Source organism: Mauremys reevesii, linkage group 14 (genome assembly GCF_016161935.1).
Source record: "Mauremys reevesii isolate NIE-2019 linkage group 14, ASM1616193v1, whole genome shotgun sequence".
NCBI classification, from domain to species: domain Eukaryota; kingdom Metazoa; phylum Chordata; order Testudines; family Geoemydidae; genus Mauremys; species Mauremys reevesii.
Window position 1 is genome coordinate 6,937,791 of NC_052636.1, and position 24,685 is coordinate 6,962,475.

Consider the following 24,685-nt stretch of genomic DNA (forward strand, 5'->3'; position numbering starts at 1 on the left):
ATACAGTGTGGAAAACAGCTGCATTTTGTTTATACATAGGTCATCCTGATATCTCGTTTTTCCCACTTCTGAGAGACGCCAGTCTATCTACACATTCTCTACACAAGGTCAAAACAACTTCTCACACAGTTTTTTTCTGCTCACCTCACACAATCCTCCCTTCTACAAATCTCGCGTTATTAGGGTTACAGTTAGCCAGAGTTATGCATTAAGATCCCCTACAAATCCCTGTCAGTTCTTTCTGTGCTTTCACACTCCTCCCTTTTGTACTTCTAGTATAACAAATATTTTCAAACCTCTATTTGTATTAAGCCATGGATTTCAGATTTTACATCAGATGTTTCAACCTTAGGGGTTTTGATTGGATGTAATGACAATGCATAATTAGCATGGACATGAAAGGCATTACTTTTAGTACATCCTTTACAACTACAACAACATAATCCTAAGATAACTAATAGCAATACAAGCAATAACATTTCCATAGCAATAATATGATGGGATTGTTATACAGTTTTGGTCACAAAGCACAATACATCATACTTAGTACATAAAATAGACACTCTATAATGTGTATGAAAGGCATACTTTTCAACTTGATATATATTTTGAAACATGAATTTGCCCTTGTAGTTCAGAGATTCTTTGAACCTCTGGTAACGATGAAAGCAAATCTTGAAACCATTCAGGTACTAAACTAGTCCAATTAAAGAGTATCTGGAACCTAAGGCTACTTACAAATTCTATCTGCAGGCCAGTAAACAATATGATTGCCTGCAGTGGTAATGAGATTAAAATGTATGTCTTGCAATGTGGTGGTTTTAACATACACAAAGCTATCATTAGCTTGAAAAAGTAGGTGTCCTGTCAGGATAGTTCCTTGTCCTCTGTCCTCCCAGCAAATGTTATCATGAACAGTGACGACTTCCCCTGGCTTCAGTTTATGGATACACTGAAGCTGTAGGGGTTCTTACAGCCAAAATGTCCATTGACTCCCTATTCCTATCCAAAATGTCAGGTGTTATTCTAGGGGCACTGACTATAAATCAGTTAGATATCCCAGGTGGTCTAATTTCCCAGATGTCTCAGTGAATAATCCAGTCCCACATTCATCCTCCCATGGACCTGGCAAGATTTGGTATATGGGAGCCCACCCCCCCAACCGATCCATATGCTTGGAAGGAGCACTGAATGTCCACACTTCCACCCAGAAAGTGTCCAAGTGTGTCTCCATGGCCACAGATCAGATGGTTCCTGATGTGTCTGTAAGGGCAGTGGGCCAAGCCTGGTGCTCAAGATCATTCCGAATGGCCATCAGCTGGTCATTCAGGAAATCCTGAATTTCTGAACATGCTAGATCCCACTGCAATGCCTTCCCAGCCTCAGTGATATTCAATACCATCTCTCTCAGTAACTTTTGGGTCATAGAACGAAGGATGGAAATGACATGTAACTCACCAACTCCAGCCTGTATTTCGGTTAGCTGAGCTCCAGAAATAAGGCTAGTGGCCTTTTCTAGTTGGCTCAATTTCTCATCATGTTCTTGGCTCTTAAAAAACATTCCAAATGGCTGCTGCACTATTAGTCCCATCCCATAGGGATCCGGTCAAGTTCCTCTTCTTCCAGAGGAAATAACCCAGGCCCTCTGTTGCGCTAATCTAATGGCAGTCTCTTGTGAGCAATTTGGGTATGTAGAGGTGATCTGGAAACTGGATAAGGGCAATGTAAATTTGGCAGTCCCTAGTGTTGTATTAATCACAGTCCATTGATGTCCTAATACATCTCTCTTTGGTGTAGTGCTACATCACATCTATTATTTAACTATTCTCAGGTACTTTCAAAAGGCATTAACATTAATAGCATAGGAGGGGGTGTATTACAGGGGTAATAGTGTAATGGAGGGGATGGCAAGGGCAACAAGGTGCCTTTGGTACTTATCATTTAAAATCCAATTAGGGAGGGCAAGACCTGCTGAAGGATTTATCCAGAACACAGGGCGCAGCATGTAGAATAAACCCCAAAATCCAATCAATACCACATTCCCAAGCAGGGGTCCCACAAATTTCTTCCTGCCGGTGTATAATTCTTTGTTTCTTCACCAGGATCAGTTCTTAATGTCCTTTCTAGTCAGGAATTCCTGGACTTTGGCAATGGCAGTGGAGTGAGTGTTCCTTCTTCTTTCCCGAAACAGTCGTAGTTCAGCATCCTACAGGGGAGAGGTTACCAGCACATCACCCTGTAATGGTTTTGCTTCTTCTAGAAAAATTCAAAGGCACAGTAGATCTGTCAGTGGACAAGGGAGAGGTTACTAGCACTTCACCTTGTCCTTTTTCCCTGCTGTCCAGAAGGCACAGCAGAGCTAGAAAAAGGAATAGGCTAATCATCAGTAGGAGAATCCTCCCGAGGTGGAGGGGTCTTTTTTTCCAGTGAGAATCATGGGTCCAGGCAGTCAGTCTTTCGCACTTCACAGCGGTGTTGGTAGTCAGCAGGACTTACTAAGGGCCTTTTCAGCATGAAGCCAAAGCAGTCTTTCATTGGTGGACCTTTTCATAGATCCAGTCTCCTGGTTCCAAGGAGTGGCAGGGCTGCTAGGGTCTTTGGGTAGCGCTTCTTTACCTGTGAGAAAAGAAACCTAACACATTTCATTAGTGCCTGACAGTGTTTTGCAGATCTCATAGGTGTTTGGGCACATTCAAGCCCCCCCCCCCACTTCTTGGTTGTCAGCCAAGTCTTAGCTGTGAGCAGTGTCCTTGCCTGGGGCCAGTGTCTTATCTTTAGCCTGAGCTTTCTAGCTATTTTTTTCCAGTTAATTCATTCTGTTCTTTTTCCTTCTCCCCTTCCTGGCTTCTTTTAACCTACAAAGGAAACTTCCACTCTTCACTCATACACCTTTTCCCAACCATGAACACATAAACATTGCTGATATACAGTACATTAGTTTTATTATGCAATGTATGCCACATATACCCTTCCACTGAAGTAACTTTATTACAGGGCTTTGGAGCAACAAGCCAGGACAAGCATACCCACTTTGAGGAGTTCACTCAATATAACCTCTAGTCCAATAGCTTCCCACCATCCCCAGCCCTCTGGCTAGAAATCTGAGGTAGCCAGAAGGAGCCCATGTACAATATGGGGAGTGGGTTAACTTTTCATGTCCTTGCTTCCAAAGACTGTTGGTATGCAAATTTTAATAATTTTTTTCAATTAACAATCTGACCAATGAAGTTTCTTTTTCTTACTTAAGCAAATGTGTTAGACTTTAGTATATCACATTTTCCTGATTTATCCAAACACTTTGTATTCCAAGTTGAATAAAACAAGTATCTGCATTTAACCCTTCTGTTTGATTTTAAACTAGACTATCCTATAAAAATATTCAATACAACAATTCTGGCCACGAGACAAACACCGCAAGACAGGACATAGAACACAAAACATAATTCCTATTGTGCCAGTAAATGCATGGTACGTTGAATGCTGTTCAGCTGGCATCAGTTTTCTCTGATTATCTGAAAGACAAAAAACAGAGGTCTACCTTCTTCGGCTTGACAGTAACAGTGAAGAGGGCAGCTCCAGAGTCCAGAAGACAAGAATAAACGGTTCCTCTTTGACATTCCTTTCTGAACACCGGGTAAAGGCCATTTACTTAACATATAATCCAAAGGGATGATCCTTAGAGGGTTTATCCAGAGACCCACCCATCTGTCTTCTGACACTCAAACAGAGAATTACACAGAGAGCAGAGGGAATTATGGTCTAATCCAGGTTTTCCTACTTCTATTACACTGACCGCTACAGGGGACGGGACAGAAGGATCTCAATTCAAACTCAGAGCTTCATCGCACTCAATGGCTTCCACCCCGAGGAATTATGAACGAGAGGTTCAGTTCCGCCCCCACACCTAACACCCAAATGAACAGAGCAGAAAAACAACAGTTACTGGTTAAACAGAACAGAACCAGAACCAGATAGTGAACCAGAACCAGATGGCATTTCCTTATCCTATTAGGACTCATCTTATCGGAACACGAACCGCAGGGGCCGTGGTGAAGCAGAGAAAGAGGGGCCAAACACCCCGTTGGCACCGTTCCCAGTTCGCTGCAGCCGTCTGGAGTCCAATGTCCGAGCTAGGAGAGTCCCTGTTACCGAAATATCGGGTGCGTCTTGCTGAGAGCCAATAACAGCCTGAGAGGGATAAGGAAAGATGCTTTATTCTGCAGAAGAAAGGAGAGCCCTGTAAATAGATACAGAAGACTCTGCGTGACACAAGCTTTACAGATCCTTTATACACATTCAGACAAAGACCAAGCCGTGTTAACGCTTCATTGGTGGTTGCCAGACCCCGTGAAACCGTTATCTGGTCAGTGAAAACCAGCTTGGAGCAAGATTTCTCTGCTTTGAGGCAGAAGAGAAAAGAGAGTTCAAAAGTTCAGGTTACTGTGTACGTGAGGCTTCTGCTTCCCCCTACTGGCCGCTTGTAAGCTATTAAGGGGGGGGCCCCAGTAACTTTCACAAAACCACTTTGTAAACCTGAGAGAGCTGCCTTGGGGACAATGACAGGGAGAATCCCCAGAGTGACTCCTTGGATTCTGCTCTTCTCTGGCCTTTGGTTCTTAGAATCATAGAACTGGAAGGGACCTCGAGAGGTCATCTAGGCCAGTCCCCTGCCCTCAAGGCAGGACTCAGTATTATCTAGACAATCCCTGACAGGTTTTTGTCTAACCCGCTCTTTAAAATCCCCAATGAAGGAGATTCCACAACCTCCCTAGGGAATTTATTCAAGTGCTTAACCACCCTGACAGGGAGGTTTTTTTTACCTAATCTCCATCCTAAACCACCTTTGCTGCAAGTTAAGCCCATTGCTTCTTGTCCTATCCTCAGAGATTAAGAAGAACAATTTTTCTCCAGCCACTTGAAAACTGTGATTGTGTCCCCTCTGAGTCTTCTCCAGTTTTTTTTCAATCTTCCCTCATAGGTCATGTTTTCTAGATCTTCAATCATTTTTGTTGCTCTTCTCTGGACTTTCTCTAATTTGTCCACATCTTTCTTGAAATGTGGCCCCCAGAACTGGACACACTACTCCAGTTGAGACCTAATCAGTGCGGAGTAGAGTGGAAGAATTTCTTCTCGTGTCTTGCTTACAATACTCCTGCTAATACATCCCAAAATGATACTTGCTTTTTTGCAACACTGTTGACTCCTATTTAGCTTGTGATCCACTATGACCCCCAGATCCCTTTCCACAGCACTCCTTCCTAGGCAGTCATTTCCCATTTTGTATTTGTGCAACTGATTGTTCCTTCCTAAATGAAGTACTTTGGATTTGTCCTTATTGAATTTCATCCTGTTTACTTCAGACCATTTCTCCAGTTTGTCCAGATCATTTTAAATTTCAGTTCTATCCTCCAAAGCACTTGCAACCCTCCCAGCTTGGTATCACCCGCAAACTTGATAAGTGTAAGAGAGAGACTCTGCTGCTGGGAGGGTTTCACCATGTGTCAGAGGGTCACACCCTGGTGGGAGGGGGCTAGGCCTGTACTGGGATAAGGTCACTCTGTGCTTCACAGTGTGGCAGAACCTAGAGTGTCCATTAGCAGGCGAAAATTCTGGGAGGAATCAACATGTGGAAAGGACAAAACCCTGTCTGAATTCTCTCACATTGCCCTTCTCGCCTTGGCAGGCTACAGAATAACGTCCACGTTTTGCTCCAGATCATCCCCTCTCCCAGGGGGAAGGAAATGGCTGCAATGGAGCTGGCTCAGGTAAGGGATTCTCAGGGAGCTGGTGGTGGGTTCTGCTTGGAGGGAGAGAATCAGTAAATGTATAGGAGGGTGGGAGCCATAATGAGCTGCCAAAATATTAACAGGTTCCCTCCTCCTCACCTCACGAGGGGGTCATGCCCCATCCTACCCCCATGCTCCTTGACACCCCTGACCCATCCACCCCTTTCCTGTCCCCTGACTGCCCCTGCCACCCCATCAAACCCTCCTCTCATTCTTGATGCCCCCAGAGCCTCTGCCCCATCCAACCACGCCATCTCTCTGTCCCTGAATGCACCCCAGCACCTCATCCAACCCCTGCTCCTTCCTGACTGCCCCCCGGGACCCTTGCTCGCAATCAATCCCCTTGTTCCCTGCCCTCTGACCGCCCTGACCCCTATCCACCCCCCCACAACCCACCAAACACCCCCTCCCTGCCCCCTTACCACACTGCCTGGGGCCAGGACCAGGTCCGCGACTGGGCCGCAGGACCCGACTCCCCGAGCCGGACTGGAGCCGCTCGGCTGGGACCGGTGCTGCAGGGCCCAAGCTGGACCAGGTCGGAGCCACTCGGCTGGGACCAGCCCGAGCCAGGGGTGCTTGGCCGGCTGGGACCAGCCGGGGCCAGGGGGAACTATTAACTAAGGTTTGTAACCTGTCCTTTAAATCGGCTTCGGTAGCCAGTGACTGGAAGTTAGCTAATCTAACGCCAATATTTAAAAAGGGTTTTAGAGGTGAGCCCGGCAATTACAGACCGGTAAGTCTAACGTCGGTACCGGGCAAATTAGTCGAAACAATAGTTAAGAATAAAATTGTCAGACACATAGAAAAACATAAACTGTTGAGCAATAGTCAATATGGTTTCTGTAAAGGGAAATCATGTCTTACTAATCTATTAGAGTTCTTTGAAGGGGTCAACAAACATGTGGACAAGGGGGATCCAGTGGACATATTGTACTTAGATTTCCAGAAAGCCTTTGACAAGGTCCGTCACCAAAGGCTCTTACGTAAATTAAGCTGTCATGGGATAAAAGGGAAGATCCTTTCATGGACTGAGAACTGGTTAAAGGACAGGGAACAAAGGGTAGGAATTAATGGTAAATTCTCAGAATGGAGAGGGGTAACTAGTGGTGTTCCCCAAGGGTCAGTCCTAGGACCAATCCTATTCAATTTATTCATAACTGATCTGGAGAAAGGGGTAAACAGTGAGGTGGCAAAATTTGCAGATGATACTAAACTACTCAAGATAGTTAAGACCAAAGCAGATTGTGTAGAACTTCAAAAAGATCTCACAAAACTAAGTGATTGGGCAACAAAATGGCAAATAAAATTTAATGTGGATAAATGTAAAGTAATGCACATTGGAAAAAATAACCCCAACTGTACATACAATATGATGGGGGCTAATTTAGCTACAATGTGTCAGGAAAAAGATCTTGGAGTCATCGTGGATAGTTCTCTGAAGATGTCCGCAGCGTGCAGAGGCAGTCAAAAAAGTAAACAGGATGTTAGGAATCATTAAAAAGGGGATAGAGAATAAGACTGAGAGTATATTATTGCCATTATATAAATCCATGGTACGCCCACATCTCGAATACTGTGTACAGATGTGGTCTCCTCACCTCAAAAAAGATATTCTAGCACTAGAAAAGGTTCAGAAAAGGGCAACTAAAATGATTAGGAGGTTGGAGAGGGTCCCATATGAGGAGAGATTAAAGAGGCTAGGTCTCTTCAGCTTGGAAAAGAGGAGACTAAGGGGGGATATGATAGAGGTATATAAAATCATGAGTGATGTTGAGAAAGTGGATAAGGAAAAGTTATTTACTTATTCCCATAATACAAGAACTAGGGGTCACCAAATGAAATTAATAGGCAGCAGGTTTAAAACAAATAAAAGGAAGTTCTTCTTCACGCAGCGCACAGTCAATTTGTGGAACTCCTTACCTGAGGAGGTTGTGAAGGCTAGGACTATAGCAATGTTTAAAAGGGAACTGGATAACTTCATGGTGGCTAAGTCCATAAATGGCTATTAGCCAGGATGGGTAAGAATGGTGTCCCTAGCCTCTGTTCGTCAGAGGATGGAGATGGATGGCAGGAGAGAGATCACTTGATCATTGTCTGTTAGGTTCACTCCCTCTGGGGCACCTGGCATTGGCCACTGTCGGTAGACAGATACTGGGCTGGATGGACCTTTGGTCTGACCCGGTACGGCCGTTCTTATGTTCTAGCCGCTCAGGTGGAACCGGACTGGGACAAGCGCCGTCTCCCCCTGCCCTCCGCCCCCGCTTACCTGCCTGCTGCTTGTTTCAGGCTTCCCGCGAACATTTGATTCGTGGGAAGCAGGGGAGGGGGAGGAGAAGGAGGGCGGAGTGTTCAGAGGAGAGGGGGAGGTGAGCTGGGGCCAGGGGCCGGGTGGACAGCTGCCCGAGCCTTTGTTAAATTTACAAGTTTTTTAGAACCAGTTGTCCTGGAACAATCGGTTCTAAAAAGGCTTCTAAATTTAACAACCGGTTCATGCGACCCGGCTGGAGCTCACCACTGGTGGGAGCTGCTAGAGGTGGTGGGAGGCAGGAAATATCTTGGGTGGAGAAAGGAAGGGGACAGGATGTGACAAACCTGCTGAGACTTGTGTACTCTAGGGTGCGATGGGTTGTCACCCCACTGTGCCCTCTAACCCTCAAGCCGGGCTGGCCCTTCTCACACTGCTTTGCTGGAGATTCAGCCAGCCTCTCCAGGCCCTGTTATCACCCAACACGACAGCAGGTGGCGGCATGCAGCCAACTAAGCTACCTGAGTGCTTTACCTAAGCCACTCAAGGAGAGAGAGAAGACAACAGCCAATTTCCCAGCGATAAGTATTAGCAAACAGATCAAAGCAGATTACTTAGCAAACAACCAAAAACTCAAACCAAGCCTAACATACTAGATGGATAGAATTTGAATTAGCAATTTCTCACCCTGACTGATGCTACAAGCAGCCCACCAAGTTTCCATACACAAGCTAGAAATCCCTTTACCCTGGGACAGCACTTCCCCCAGTTCAGTCTTTGTTCCTCAGGTGCTTCCAGGAGTTCTCTTGTCTGGGGAATGAGGCCAAGAGATGATGTCACACCCCACCTTATGTAGCTTTTCCATATGGCAGGAACCCTTTTTTCTAAACTCAGTTCCCAGTCCAGTTTGTGGAAAAATACAGGTACCAAAATGAAGTTCATTGTCATGTGGTCTGGTCACATGCTCTAGCATGTCCTGCTGAGTCATAGCAGCCATAACTCATAGGCTGGTTGAAACATTCACAGGAAGGCTAAGCTCTTCCACAGTCCATTGTCTTTGTTGATGAGCCATGAACACTGTCTGGCTTCTTCATTGTTGTACCTGAAAGGCTCGTTGTGGCTGTTACCCAGAGTAAGCACATTTGAAAGACAGATACAGAGTCAATATCCATAACTTCAGATACAAACATGATCCATGCACACAGGTAGGATAATCATATTCAGCAAATCATAACTTTTCCAGTGACACCGCACATGACTCATCTTGTACAAAATGCCTCATGTCCTAATCATATTATAATCCTGCCACTATGCTGAATATGGGCTGTAGTGTCAGATAGGTCCTAATGTCAAGGCTCAAGTGCAGAGAATGAAACTTCCCGTCTTTGTGGAACAGGAAATAACCCTCTAGTCAGGACTGGGAAAACTTCCCAGACTCCCAGTGCTGAAGCCTGAAGCTACTGACACTTCATTAGTTACCCCCACCCCCAGTCTTTGTGGCAACTGCAAACGTTATCGGTGATGATTTTATATTCTCTTCCAGGTCATTGATAAGAATGTTAAATAGCACAGGGCCAAGATCCAATCCTTGTGGGAACCCCCTAGAAAGAAATCCACTCGACCATGGTTCCCCATTTACAATCATAGTTTTTAATCTATTTAATGTATGCCGTGTGTATTTTGTACCTTTCTAGTCAAAATATTGTGCTGAAGCAACTCATATGCCTACGTATATTACATCAGTACTATTAGCTGCAACCAAACTTTTGATCTCATCCAATAAGGATATCCAGTTAGTTTGACAGGATCTATTGTGTCTAAACCTTTTTAATGGGTACTAATTATATTACTCTCCTTTCTTTATTAATGAAATCCAGTATTGGCTGCTCCATTCTCTTGCCCAGTATCGATTTCAGACTGACACACTTATAATTAGCTGCGTCATCTCTTTTATACTTTTTAAATATTGGCACAGCATTAGCTTTATTCCAGTCTTCTGGAATTTCCCAAGTGTTCCAAGTCCTAATTAAAATCAACATTAACAGTCCACCACGCTCCTCCAGCAGGTCTTTCAAAACTCTAGTTATCTGGACCCACTGATTTAAAGACATCTGACTTTAATAGCTGCTGTTTAACATCCTCGTGAGTTACTTTTGGAATGGAAAGACTGTCAGCGTCAACGTCTTATGATATGAGTTACATCATCTGTTTTTCTACAAATCCAGGAGAGAAATATTTATTGAACATTTTTACCTCTTCTGCATTATTTTGATGATTCTGCCATTTCCATCTAGTAATTTACCACTACCATTGTTAGGATTAATTTTGTACTTTTAAAAACTTCCTTCTTATTTTCATTGGTTGATCATTGATTTCTGATAGCTTCCCTTGCCAACTTTCTACAATTCTGACCTTCTAACTTAGATTCTTTACTATTGACTTCCCCTTTCTTCCATATATTTTATGTGGAGAGTGTTGGGATTCCTACCAGGGAGCCACTAGCAGGGTCCAGAGACAGCCCCACCTCCTATATCTATCTCTGGCTAGTAGCTATGTAACAAATGTGAAGACCCTGCTTCCATCTGTCAGCTGGGAGACACAGAGGTTCTCTCTTTCCACCCTCTGATGCCTCCTGGCTGCTCTAAGCAAGGTGAGGTGGGACTCTGTTAACATGTGCCTCCCAGAGCTTCCATTCACCTGATGCTGCTGTTCTGTGAGTAGTGGGGTTGTGAGTGGGGCAGCAGGTCCTGAGTGTTGGACTCTTGCTCTTTCAGGGGCCGGTGACCTTCGAGGAGGTAGCTGTATATTTCAGCAAGGAGGAATGGACTCTGCTGGACCCCACTCAGAGAGCCCTCCACAGGGATGTCATGCAGGAGAACTATGAGACGGTGACCTCACTGGGTAAGGAGTCCTGTCCCCTGGGTTATTAAAGCTGTGGGGTCTCTAAAGAACCTGAGCAGTAATAACTTTATTCATCATCCAAGTTTGACAAGTTTCTTTGCCCCCTTTTTTTCCTTATCTCCCATATACAAGCAGGCAGCAGGGAGGGAGGAGGTAATGAGAGATGAGGAGGGAACAGAAGAAGCTCCCAAGGTGTCGGGAGGTGATGCCAGCTGCCAGTAATGGGAAGAAGGAGAGGGGAGTGTGAAGGAAGGGCACCCAGGAAGTGGGCTGGGTGGGTCAGTGGGAGGGAGGAGAGGTTTGGGGATCTAGAGATGTGGGGGATCCCAGACCTTTAACCCTGAATCCGTACCCAAACCTCAGGTAAATCCCAGACTTCAGCATAACCACTCTCACAAAGCCTCAACTTAATATAAGGCCCTGAACTGTAGCAAGCTTAAGCTACGTTTACTAAATCGAATCACTAAATCGACCAGGCTGGATCGATCTCAGAGTGTCAATCCCGGCTGTAGTGTCGACCTGCCCTTAATAACCCATTTATCTATGTTCACCTCCTTGCCCCTCCACGCATGTTCCAAGCTAATAAGCAATTCTCTGAGAATGACATCTTACCTCTAGTGAGTATGAAATTGCCCACAAGACGTGAGACTAGGTCATAGATCGTAAAATCAGGTCGGGGTCAAGAAGAGTGAGAGTTTGGAGAGAGTCTTGTCCCCCCTCTCCCCATCTGCAGCAGCCACAAGCTGTCTTCCCTCCCGGCTCCTTGGATCTCTGAGCCTGTCCCTCCTGAGGCTGCGTGGCCCAGTTCTTGTTTCTGACCTTCTCCTTTTCCGGAAGAATGAGAGGCTGTTGCTCCTGAATGTTAGTGTGTAATTCCCCAGCCTTCTCCTCCCACTGGGGGAGTTTAATTCTCCCTCCCGTTACCCCTGAGTCACTAGATTTCCTAATTCCCCAAAATGTGCTTTTGCGATGTCACAGTTCTGGGGTAGCGAAGCCTTTGACCTGCCTCCATGGTCTGCTCACAGAATGGCCCCTCAGGTATCAGGCCTCCAGCCAGCCCCTCTCTGTGGGCAGGGACCCACATGCCTCTCCTTTTTGACCAGGGTTTGAGGATTGCAGCTTGTCCTCCACTGTGTTCGCTGGACTAACGTCCAGTTCCTGTGCATTGCTTTCTCTCCAGGGTCTGTGAGCAGTGTGTCTGAGATAGAGGTGGGACTTTTGGTGATACTTGTATGATGCCAATGCACACCTCAGTTTCCTGCTGTGATTGGTATTGCTATGATTCTAAAGAGCAGGAGACGTGAGGTGTTTTGTCATGTAGCTGTCATGGGGTGATATGAATGGGTCATTAAGGACTGGCTGGGAGTAACCTACATCAATGGAATACCCGACAGAGACAAGGGAATGATTGTCACCCAGGGCCGCCCAGAGGATTCAGGGGGCCTGGGGTCTTTGCGGCGTGTCCCCTTATCCGTTCTGACACCACCGAGCATTTACACTGTGTCCCCCTTACCAGCTCTGATGCCGCAGAGCATTTATCCTGTGTCCCCTGTTCCTGTTCCCCCTCCTGTTTGACTGAGTTTATATAGTAATATGCTCAGCTATATCTTTGCTTAACCAATCATTGTATTGAAATTTAACTAACCAATCCTAACACATTGAAACATAATTCTCTAACCAATTGTATCCCACTACCCTAATTAACTTACACTTAGCAAAATTAATTGTACAGCAGACAAAACCAGTTAGACAACCAGACTGATTAACATTGTAAAAGTGGTGGCCATAAAAATAAAACAATACAGAAATGAGGGTTTCACAACCACAAGCATTGAGAAGTGATTTCTTGCCAGACAGGCTGCTGTCAAACTAAGTTTTCTTTAACCATCTTAAGATCTGTTTCTTTATCTGGTGGTGATGGGCACTATCGGGACAGGATCATCTTCCTTACAGCCCAATAGCACCTTATTTCAGTGTGACTGGTTTGGGATGTGAGGGTGTGACCCTTCGCTTCCCAGGTTATGGCTGCCCCTGCTGCTTAGCCAAAGGCCTTAGCCTAAGAACAAGGCCTCAGACGGTCACAGTAAGAGAAGGCCCTTACAAATACAGACAGTGATTTTGATTCTTTGTTTTCGTACTCCTGTAACTAGCTAAGTGATAAAAATGCCCCTAAGTTCTTAAACTATAGGCTTTACAGGCTGGCCTGAATATCTCTATTCTAACAGTGGGGTCTATCCCTTCCCCCATTCTGTGTCTGTCTTGTCTATTCATATTGTAAATTCTTCAGGGCATGGGCCATCTACTATTCTGTGTTTGTACTTCTCCTAGCACAATGGGGACCCACTGTTAGTTGGTCCTTAGGCAAGGTAATGAATATGATTTATAATCATAATAATTCTCCTGCCACTTTGAGCCAAGAAAGCTGGCCTTGGGATGTTACTGCTTAAAAATGAGCTGGGGGTTAAAACCATGGACTATTCTTTGTGACAAGTATCCCACAAATTCCACTGACCTCCCTGGTTTTCTTTGCCTGCAGTAGGGTTTCCAGTTTCCAAACCTGATGTGATCTCGCAGCTGGAACGAGGGGAAGAGCTGTGGGTCCCAGACCTCCAGGGCTCTGAGAAAGAAGTGCTTCCAAGAGCTGCCTGCACAGGTGAGGAATTGGTTAAACCAACTCAACAACTGTGTGGGAATGCAGGAAACATTTGGGATGCCCTACAAAGACCCTGTGAGCTCTCCAAGTTCAGGATTGTTCCCTGCAGATGTGGAATCATTATGGCAGATCTCACTCATGGCTTCCCTCCTATTCTGACTGACAACTGGCAGCAGGTCCCGCCCCGATTTCTCTTTCTCCTGAGTGTTCTCGTGAGATGCAGACCAAAACTGATCCCTTCCTCTCTCCTCTGGGGAAGGTTTTGGGGAAAATCAGTTCCTGATAGGTTTGATCTCTCCCACACATATTTTGGATTGTTCATCCCTTTTTCCATTCCTCTCTCTGAGATTTCCTTTCTCTCAGGTGCAGGTAGTGATCTATGTCTGGATTCTCTCTGTCTCCCATCAGGTGAAGGGATGGTGAGTCAGAATGAGGAGGAGAAACCCCATCAGGAAGATGCTGAGCAAGGAGAACCACATGGAACTTTATCAGGAAGATCCAAAGGGAATGTTTCCGGGAGTTATGCACTCCCAGAAAAAACAAAAGCCTGTGAGACTCAGCAGAGGCCAGAGGGAAACTTTAGTAGCCACTCAGACCTTATAACAAGCGACAGAATCAACTTTGAAGAGACACGCTACATGTGCCATGAGTGTGGGAAAAGCTTCAATCGGAGCTCTGCCCTTATCACACATCAGACAATCCACACAGGTGAGAAACCTTATGAACGCTCTGAGTGTGGGAAATGCTTCATCGATAGTTCAGCCCTCATCTCACATCAGCGAATCCACACAGGAGAAGCACCCCACAGATGCTCAGAGTGCGGGAAAATCTTTAGTAGGAGCTCTACCCTGAACACACATCTTAGAATCCACACAGGAGAAGCTACACATGCTCTGAGTGCGGGAAAAGCTTTAGTCACCGCTCTGCCCTTATCAGACATCAGAGAATCCACACAGGGGAGAAGCCCTACACATGCTCTGAGTGTGGGAAAAGCTTTAAGCAGAGCTCAAACCTTACCAAACATAGGAAAATCCACACAGGTGAGAAACCTTATGGATGCTCTGAGTGTGGGAAATGGTTCTTTAATCGTTCAGACCACTTCTTACATCACAAAATCTCACAGGTGAGAAGCCCTACACAAGCTCTGAGTGCGGGAAAAGCTTTAGTCAGAACTCACACCGTATCAGACATCAGATAATCCACACAGGGGAGACACTGTACACATGCTCTGAGTGTGGGAAAAGCTTCAAGCACAGCTCACATGTTGTCTCACATAGGAAAATCCACATGGGAGAGAGTGGGAAAAGCTCTGAGTGCACGAAAAGCTTCAATCAGAGCTCAAGCCTCATTAGACATCACAAAATCCACATGAGAGAGAATTGTAATAAATCCCTTGACTAGTGTTGGCCAAAAATGTTTTTTAAATAAATCACATTTGCTAATTCCCACATAGTGATTTTTGCACCATCTTCACCGTGGTGTCTCAGCTCCACCAGATCAGTTGCCTGCTACTGCCTTATGCAGCTCACCCTTCTATGGGGTCAGACCTGTGATCTGTTCTATCAACTCCTATCCTTATGAATCACAGGAGTGTGTGTCCCTCCAGCCAGGAATGTTCATCCTCCAGGTGGGGGAGAGGTTTGATCCCAACAAGCTACACTGAGGCAAAAACTATCTGTGCCTGACAGCCACTAGGGCTGTACATGGCGTTGGTTGCTCAAGTTAGTGGTCTTAATGTAAAAAATTGTAGTGCAGATGCAGCCCACGTGCAGGGGTTGGCATTAGCTTTCCCCTTGACCTGACCTAAACCCCATCACTTTCCCTAGTCTAAACAAACCCTGAGCATCACGGTTATACTGTTCCCCCATTTCACAGCAACTGTTAGTCATCGAGTTCTCCCTTGGGGAACAAATTGTTTCATTCCCAGTTGCTCTGATGTTGCTGCAGGTTGTGCTGGGGAGCAGATATTTTTATTATCAATTTCCGCACTTAAAATATATTGAACTATAACAAAGAGCAGGAACAGGGCAGGGATAGGGAAAAATGTCATTTCACCCGCTGTAACTACAGACGTAGTTCGGGTAAGTCAGAGGGATTCCCTTATTCCCCATCACCATCCTCCTTCCATCCGTGCTAGAACCTAAGAATCCTTTTCCTTTCCCCCGTTGTGGGATAGGAGACTCCCAAAAGTGCTCCCTGTGCTATAGCACATGGCTAAGCTCAGAGAATAAATCCCAAATAGCCCCTGAGCTTTGCTTTTTGAATTCTGTGTTTCCAATTACTTCAAGCCGGGGCATTGTGATTATTTACCAGTTTCTCTAGCACTGTTCCTACCACTGTTTCTGTAACATATTTTGTTTTTTGTGGGACAGGGTTGTTATTCCTTTGCCTAACCCCAACCTGGAAGGCCAGGGGGTCTGTTTTCTCTGGCCCCTCCCCACAGACAAATCTGACAGGGTTGAACCTGCCAGGAGCAAACAAAAAGCCCCATCGGTCACACACACAAAGCAGATAGACACACACAAGACAGAGAAGAAACTGAATTATTTGAGCTATCAACATTTCCACTTTCCCACAGCATGTTAGTTCTGAAGGTTGTTTTAATTTGTTTATTTTCTTGGAACCAGAACTGGGGAAAGAGACATTGGAGTCAGTGGAATTACAGCAGGAAGGGATTAGTCTCATGATTCGTCACTAACCAAAGCCTTTGTGAACAGAGCGATAATGTTACTGAATGGTCTGGCTAACCCTGCAGTTAGAAACAATCAGCTCTATGGGTGTAAATTGACAGAGGCTCTGCTGCTGATCATGAAATAGCAGCTGTTTAAAGGTAATGTGCTTCTATTTCAATGCCTCTGGAAGTACAGAAAACAAAGATCTGTGTTAAAGGAAAGTTGCCATTTCTCAGAGCCCCAATTTCTGTTGTGTGTGTACAGGAAGGTTTGAATGTGTAGCAGGTAGTTTGCTAAAACTTAGCTATTTTATGTGTGTAACAGGCTCCTGCCCACCTCCAGCAGAGGTTTCAATCACATAGACTCATGGACTTTAAGGTCAGAAGGGACCATTATGATCATCTAGTCTGACCTCCTGCACAAAGCAGGCCACAGAATCCCACCCATCCACTTCTATAACAAACCCCTAACCTATGTCTGAGTTATTGAAATCTTCAAATTGTGGTTTGAAGACCTCAAGCTGCAGAGAATCCTCCAGCAAGTGACTCATGCCCCATGCTGCAGAGGAAGGCGAAAAACCTCCAGGGCCTCTGCCAATCTGCCCCGGAGGAAAATTCCTTCCTGACCCCAAATATGGTGATCAGCTAAACCCTGAGCATGTGAGCAAGACTCCCCCGCCAGCACCCAGGAAAGAATTCTCTGCCGTAACTCAGATCCCATCCCATCACAGACCACTGGGCATACTTACCTGCTGATAATCAAAGATCAATTGCTAAAATTAATTGCCAAAATTAGGCTATCCCATCATACCATCCCTTCCATAAACTTATCAAGCTTAGTCTTAAAGCCAGATATGTCTTTTGCCCCCACTACTCCCCTTGGAAGGCTGTTCCAGAACTTCACCCCTCTAATGGTTAGAAACCTTCGTCTAATTTCAAGTCTAAACTTCCTAGTGTCCAGTTTATACCCATTTGTTATTGTGTCCACATTGGTACTAAGCTTAAACAATTCCTCTCCCTCCCTAATATTAATCCCTCTGATATATTTATAAAGAGCCATCATATCCCCCCTCAGCCTTCTTTTGGTTAGGCTAAACAAACCAAGCTCTTTGAGTCTCCTTTCATATGACAGTTTTCCATTCCTCGGATCATCCTAGTAGCCTGTCTCTGAACCTGTTCCAGTTTGAATTCATCCTTCTTAAACATGGGAGACCAGAACTGCACACAGTATTCCAGATGAGGTCTCACCAGTGCCTTATATAATGGTACTAACACTTCCTTATCTTTGCTGGAAATACCTCGCCTGATGCATCCTAAAAATGCATTAGCTTTTTTAACGGCCATATCTTATTGGCGGCTCATAGTCATCCTGTGAACAACTAATACGCCGAGGTCCTTCTCCTCTGTTGCTTCCAACTGATGTGTCCCCAATTTATAACTAAAATTCTTATTATTAATCCCTAAATGCATGACCTTGCACTTTTCACTATTTAATTTCATCCTATTACTATTACTCCAGTTTACAAGGTCATCTAGATCTTCCTGTATGATATCCCGGTCCTTCTCTGTGTTACTGCCTCCCAGCTTTGTGTCATCTGCAAACTTTATTAGCACATTCCCGCTTTTTGTGCCAAGGTCAGTAATAAAAAGGTTAAATAAGATTGGCCCCAAAACAGATCCCTCTAGAACTCCACTAGTAACCTCCTTCCAGCCTGACAGTTCACCCTTCAGTACGACCTGTTGTAGTCTCCCCTTTAACCAGTTCCTTATCCACCTTTCAATTTTCATATTGATCCCCATCTTTTCCAATTTAACTAATAATTCCCCATGTGGAACCGTGTCAAATGCCTTACTGAAATTGAGGCAACTTACTGAATGTCACACAAATTAGTCCATCCCTCCCCATATTCAGTCTCTGACCGGAATGTTAGAACAAGGCAGAGAACTGGGAAAGTATCACAGTAGGAATACATTAAAAAGTGGGATTAATCAGAACTGGGATGCAGACAGAGCCTGTTCCAGAGCTGGTGAAATGACAGGGACACACTCCCGCTAGTGCTGGCTCTGAAATAACAGCAGAAGCAGATCAAAGAGAATGAGCTCATGTGGGAGCTATGGGCAGCTGCCCTGTCAGTGCATCACTCACCTGGCAGGTGTTACACAAAACACAGCACTTCCCCCCACTGCCACCACTTCATTATACTGTCCATGGGGCTGTTTGTCCTGCAGGACTTTGATCTCTCCGGGTGGTCCATGGTAATTCATAAAAGAGCCATTAGGGGAGCAGGAGTCATCCCAATGGAAATCTCTTCACTTCTTTCTCAGTGTTACCTTCTTAGCCCTGGCTTTGGAGATGACATTAGCCGTACTCCTGTCTTGATTTTAGGTAGGATTTTGATCATCTTCTGGGGCTTGGCAGCTTAGAACTTTTGAGGGCTTTTCTCTGCCTTTTTGGTCCCTGATGCAGTCAGTACATTCTAGACATGGGCATGGTGACCTTCCTGAGGATCTTTAGCCAGTTTCTTGGTGGCTATTTTCCTGCTCACAGCCACTGTCTTCTTCTCATGCCTTGTCCTGGGGGCCCAGCTGCTGGTTGAATGGGAAGGAGCCAAAGTGCTGGTGACTTTAGCCCGCACCAAGTGGCCTTTGCTCGTCAGACTCCTGAACCCCAACTGGATGTGGTTCTTGTTCTTCTGCACAGCACAGCCCTGGAGAAGAGCGATCCTCAAATGTACATTCATATGATCCCTTTGTTTAATTGACGAAAACATAAACTAGACACTTAGAGGATTGGAACTGATTTCAGCTGATGGACAGGTGTGCTAGGTTTTTATGCATTTGGACAGTGAAATGTTGAGTATTTACATTCATTTCAAGCATCCCGTATTGTGGAGCTTCTGAACATAATGGAGAATGGAAATGAAAATGTTTTCCCTTTTTTCAAAAGGGAAAATAAGAGGCTTATTAGAGAGCACTTGGATTTGAACCAAGGACCACTTGATCTGCAGTCAAACACTCTACCACTGCGCTATACCCCCTGAGAGCAGATGCTTTCTCCATTGTAGCTGAAGCACATCAGTGATTCCAGTAGCATGGGCAGGTTCTCTCTAAGGCACAGAGATTTTTCGGGGAGTTGGTGGCTCCTTTCTTTCCTCACCCTGGAGTAAACTCAGCTTCTTATTCCATGGTACATGTTTTATGGAATAGCATCAGCAGCTTGAAGAAAGAGCAGAGTGAATATCTCACTCTCAGGGCTGAAGGTGGCCACGTCCCCTCTGTCTGACCGTTGCCATTGCAGGAGAGAAGGTTTCAATGGAGTTGAATGCCCTGACTCAGACTAGAGACACAGAAAGGTTTTGCTGTTCATTGAACAGCAAAGGAAATTGTGTCTGTATGTGAAACTGAGGAGGGACATGAAACGCCCACAGGGTGGCGCAATGCCCTAAGCTAAGGCAGGAGGGTGAAGGAATGGGGCTGAGGAATGACTGAAGTGGACTCACCTGGGATTGAAATGACGTTTGTTTGTGTCGGGTAGTGAGAAATGTGACATTAATTCAGATGCAGGGTTGAGGCTTCTTTAGCTCCTTGTAGAACTTGAACTTGATTTCCCAGAAGGGAGAAGGGGAAAGTCTGAGGCGGCCTTGAGTCCCTGGCTGGAGCAGTGTATAAAAAAGGCTCCAGAGACGCAGCTGGCAATTACAGGCCACTAAGGCTAACGTCAGTACCAGGCACATTGGGTGGAATTGTAGAGCCCAATGATTAGACTCATAGCTAACCAGGATTTGCTGGGTGTATCTATTGGGTTTCCGGGAAAGGGGGCGGGCGGAAGCCCGCCCCATGCTAATGGATCCCCCCCTCAGCCTAAGGGGAGGATCCACAGGGCCTCAGAAACCCACTAATTCCGGGGGACAACTAATAAAAGAACAGGGACAGGAGTGCGGTCAAAGGGTCACAAGAAGGGAGCCTGACGGGGACACCGAGCAGAGAACCCCGGACAGCGCCCACTGCTCCTCGAAGGTGTCAAGGGAGCCAGCGGACGCCGCCCAGAGGAACTCCGCCCGGAGACGTGAAAGGACTAAGGACCGGAAACAATCCCCACAGTCGCAGGACTCTCTGTTGGCCAACCGCCTCTCCCTGGTCACGTAGATGGCCATTTTAGCCAGGGCGAGGAGGAGGTTGACCAGGAGGTCCCGCGACTTTGTGGAGCCACGGATAGGGAGTGCATGGAGAAGGAGGTGGGGGAAAAGTGCAGCCAGAAACGCAACAGGAAATTGGTGAGGAGCCAGTATAGGGGCTGCAGCCTGGTGCACTCTAAATAAACGTGTGCCAGGGTCTCCACTTTGTTGGGTGTAGCGGGGTGGTCCCCTGCTCCTGCCCTGTGGGGCTTGAAGCAGCCCAGGAGAGGGCTGGGGCTGGGGCAAGGAGCCTGGGCTGATTGGGGGAAGAAGGCTCAGCTGTGGCCATGCTCCAGTCAGGCCCAGCTGGCCCCTAGAAGAGGCTGTGAGCCAGGAGCCCAGTCAGTCTCCCTCTGTTTGTAGCGAGAGAAGGGCCTGGCTGCAGGGACCTAAGCAAGACACCTAGAGTGGGAGCAGGGCTGGGGAAGGGCCGGAGGAGCTGGGAGCTCTGGCCTGGAAAGCCCCAGGCTGCAGGCCTGACTCTAGGCTGAATAGGTGCAGGGCTGCAATGGGGCGGTGCAGGGCTGCAATGGGGCAGCCCAGGGGGAAGCAGAGGCGGCAGGTCCAAACCCCTTTGCGTGTGATGAGTGGCTCATACTGCAGTCTGCCCCAGTGAATGGGGGCTGGATGGAGACTGGGCAGTAGCCAAGACTGAGGTGAAGTGGGGATAGTGGGTGGGGGTTCCCCTGGGAGGGGGAGACCCAGAACTGGGGGGGTACTGCCAGGGTAAAAGGGGCACTGGGGTCCTGGGAGGGACAGGGGGTCAGCTGCGGTAAGGTGGATCACCGGCCTGCAGAGGGTGCTCTGATGGCTGGAGAGCTAATTCCCAAGACGACCACCAGGAGGCGCCGCCGGGTGAGTCTGCCCCTGCTTACATTGGGGAAGAATGAACATGGTTTTTGTAAAGGAAAATCATGCCTCACAAATCTACTATAATTCTTTGAGGGAGTCAACAAGCATGTGGATAAAGGTGATCCCGTGGATATAGTATACTTAGATTTTCAGAAAACCTTTGACAAGGTCTTTCCCCAAAGGCTCTGAAGCAAAATGGGATAAGATGGAAGGTCCTCTCTGGGTTAGGTAACTGGTTCAAAGGCAAGAACAAAAGGGTCTGATTTTTCAGAATGGAGAGAGGTAAATAGTGGTGTCCCCCTGGGGTCTGTACTGGGACCAGCACTGTTCAACATACTCCTAAGTGATCTGGAAAAAGGGGTAAACAGTGAGGTGGCAACATTTGCAGATGATACAAACCAACTCAAATTAGTTACGTCCAAAAGAGAGTGTAAAGTGTGACAAAGGGATCTCACCAAACTGACTGGGCAGCAAAAAGGCAAATGAAATTCAATGTGGATAAATGCAAAGTAATGCACATGGGAAAACATGATCCCAATTCTACATCTAAACTGATGGGGTCTAAATTAGCTCCTACAACTTAAGAAAGAGATCTTGGAGTCACTGTGGATACTTCTCTGAAAACATCTACTCAATGTGCATCGGCAGTCAAAAAAGCGAACAAAATGTTGGGAAGTCATTAGGAAAGGGATGGCTAACAAGACAGAACTATAATATTGCCTGTGTATAAATCTGTGGTATGCCCACATCTTGAATACTGGAGCTGGTCCCACAACTCAAAAAGATATATCGGAATTGGGAAAGATACAGAAAAGGGCAACCAAAATGATTGGGGTGTGGAACAGCTTCCATGTGAGGTGAGATTAATAAGACTGAGGGGAGTTTTCAGCTTGGAAAAGAGATGACTAAGGGGGGGGGGCTAGGATAGAGGTCTATAAAATGATGACAGGTTTGGAGAAAGTAAATAAGGAAGTATCAGAGGAGTAGCCGTGTTAGTCTGGATCTGTAAGGAAGTGCTATTTACTCCTCATAACCCAAGAACTGGGGTCACCCGATGAAATGAATAGACAGCAGGTTTAAAACAAACCAAAGGAAGTATTTCTTCACCCAACACACAGTCAACCTGGGGAAACTTTGCCAGAGGATGTGGTGAGGGCCAAGACTATAACAGGGTCCACCAAAGAACTAGATAAGTTGATGGCGGACAGGTCCATCATTGGCTATTAGCCAGGATGGGCAGGGATAGAAAACCATGCTCTTGAAGTGTCCCCAGCCTCGGTTTGCCGGAAGCTGCGAATGAGCGACAGGGGATGGATCGCTTGATGATTCCCTGTTCTGTCAATTCCCTCGCGGGCACCTGGCATTGGCCACTGTGGGAGGATAGGATTCTGGGCTGGCTGGACCATTGGTCTGATCCAGTATGGCCGTTCTTATGACCAATAGAGGCCAGTCCTCACCAGCAATATTTATATTTGGTGCACTGAAAGGGCCAACTTTCCAAAGCTGACCCAAAGGTTTAGTAAAAGTGTTTTGGAGAAAAACACTAAACAGAACAATGTAAATGAAAACTGGGAGCTATTGTTTAAGGAGCTTGTTAGATGGGGCATAAGCCACATTGCCTAAGTAGCTGAGCTTGCAATGGCCTTCCACTCAACTCCCTGACATTTCTCCATCTGCAAATGTGGTACCCATTTTAAAACCTAGATCCAATCAATTACAACATGTCCGGGAAGATTCTAGGCATCAATGATCTGATCATTGGGTTGATGGCGGTAAACAAGAGATTCCCATAAGGCTCCCTCCCTCCCTCTTCCCAAGAGCCACCCTCATCCTCTCTCCACTTTCTGCTCCCGCATCCTCTGCAAACTTTTGAAGACAGATGCCTCGTGATGGCCTTTGCTCGTGGGGATCTTGCCTCTAGGTCAGGGTTTCGGCCCTTTTGGGGGGAAGGATGCAGCAGATGGTGGTGGGGGGGAGCCCAGGGCCTCCCATGGGCTCTGACCCAGGCCATTCTGAGGGCAACACTTCTTACCACCCCGCTATTGTCCTAAGTTCACAGTTTATCACAGGAAGCTCTGAAGGGTGTCAGCTCACTGCTCAGTACCTCTTCTCAGCCGGGTGTGGCATGGCAGCTCTCTCCTTGGGGTGGCAGCTGCCTCTGTTATTCTGACAGATCCAGGTTGGTGACGCGGTGGTGGGCGGGATTGAACCAGGGACCTCTGGAGCTTAGTGTGGGGGCCTTTACAGCATGAACTAAAAGCCACCCGGCTGTTAGCGAGGGCTATATAGAAGAAATTTTTTATTGCTCCCTCTAAGTGATCTTGGTGCCACTAGCTGGGACACACCACCACACCCTGGAGGTGTGTCGGTTACATACTTCCCCTAGCTGAGAAAGCGCATCCTGAGCTTCGGAGAGTTTCCAGTTGTAATCCCGGACGACCCCTGTAACAATGCGACCACTGGCGGGACACTGCTGAGAGTATCAATTCAGGACAAATTGCTTGGAGCAGGGCAGTCACAGCCCGAGGCTGGGTGCCCTTTACTATTAAAGCACGTCACACCAGCCATGCAGAGAGGGCTTTGGTTTCACCCCACTGGCCAATCGGACGTCATAGAACCAATTCCCTCAGCTATTCCAGTTCCCTTCTATCATCACCAGCTCCGCTCTTTATGGGGATGAATGGTTATGAAAACCAATACCCCAGTAAAAGAAAAAAGGTTCTCTTAAAGGACCAAGCCCCACATGCAGGTCAATAGATGAGTCAGATCTTACCCACAAATCACGCTTTTGCAAATCCTTTAGCATTGTTATGGAAAAATTGATCTATGTGTTGTGTTTTCAATCAGATCAGCCTGAGGCCTTTTATTGATTAGAAGCACGCAGGGGAGAACCGTTATGGAAACGGCCTCCCTGAAGCTGGTTACAGACAGCCTTATAAAGCTTAAAACCACAATCGTAATATGCAAGTTACACACATAATTTCCTTATTATTTTGCTAAAAAAATATTGCAAAGTTAATGCTGATTGGAGCAGGAGTAAATTTCTTCCATATTAGGCTTTTCCTGTTGTTACTTATCTGTTCTATGCGGTTACGTGTTGACAGTAGGGGATATTACAAAATTGTTTTTCAGTTGGGGACTGTTAGGACTTTCCACTGTCTCCTCCATGCCCCCCTACTTGGCTTGTCTGGCCGGCCCTGGCAGCTTGACATGAGACCTGGGCCTACAAGGCCTTGGATAACACTGGATTTTCCCTTACAACATCTAAAATGTAAAGGTTTATTCATAAAAAGAAAGAAATATAGGTGAGAGTTAAAATTTTTAAAGGAATTAATTACACACAGTAATGGCAAAGTTCTTGGTTCAGGCTTGTAGCAGTGATGGAATAAACTGCAGGTTCAA

The 24,685-nt window shown here is 46.2% G+C and overlaps 1 non-coding gene and 1 pseudogene across 1 annotated transcript; both read right to left on the minus strand.

The window, feature by feature from the left end:
- Positions 1–24,685, minus strand: part of LOC120381408 — a 129,027-nt pseudogene that overhangs the window by 84,343 nt on the left and 19,999 nt on the right.
- On the minus strand, positions 19,223–19,294 carry TRNAC-GCA. Its single transcript has one exon. It is a non-coding gene; the product is annotated as a tRNA-Cys (tRNA).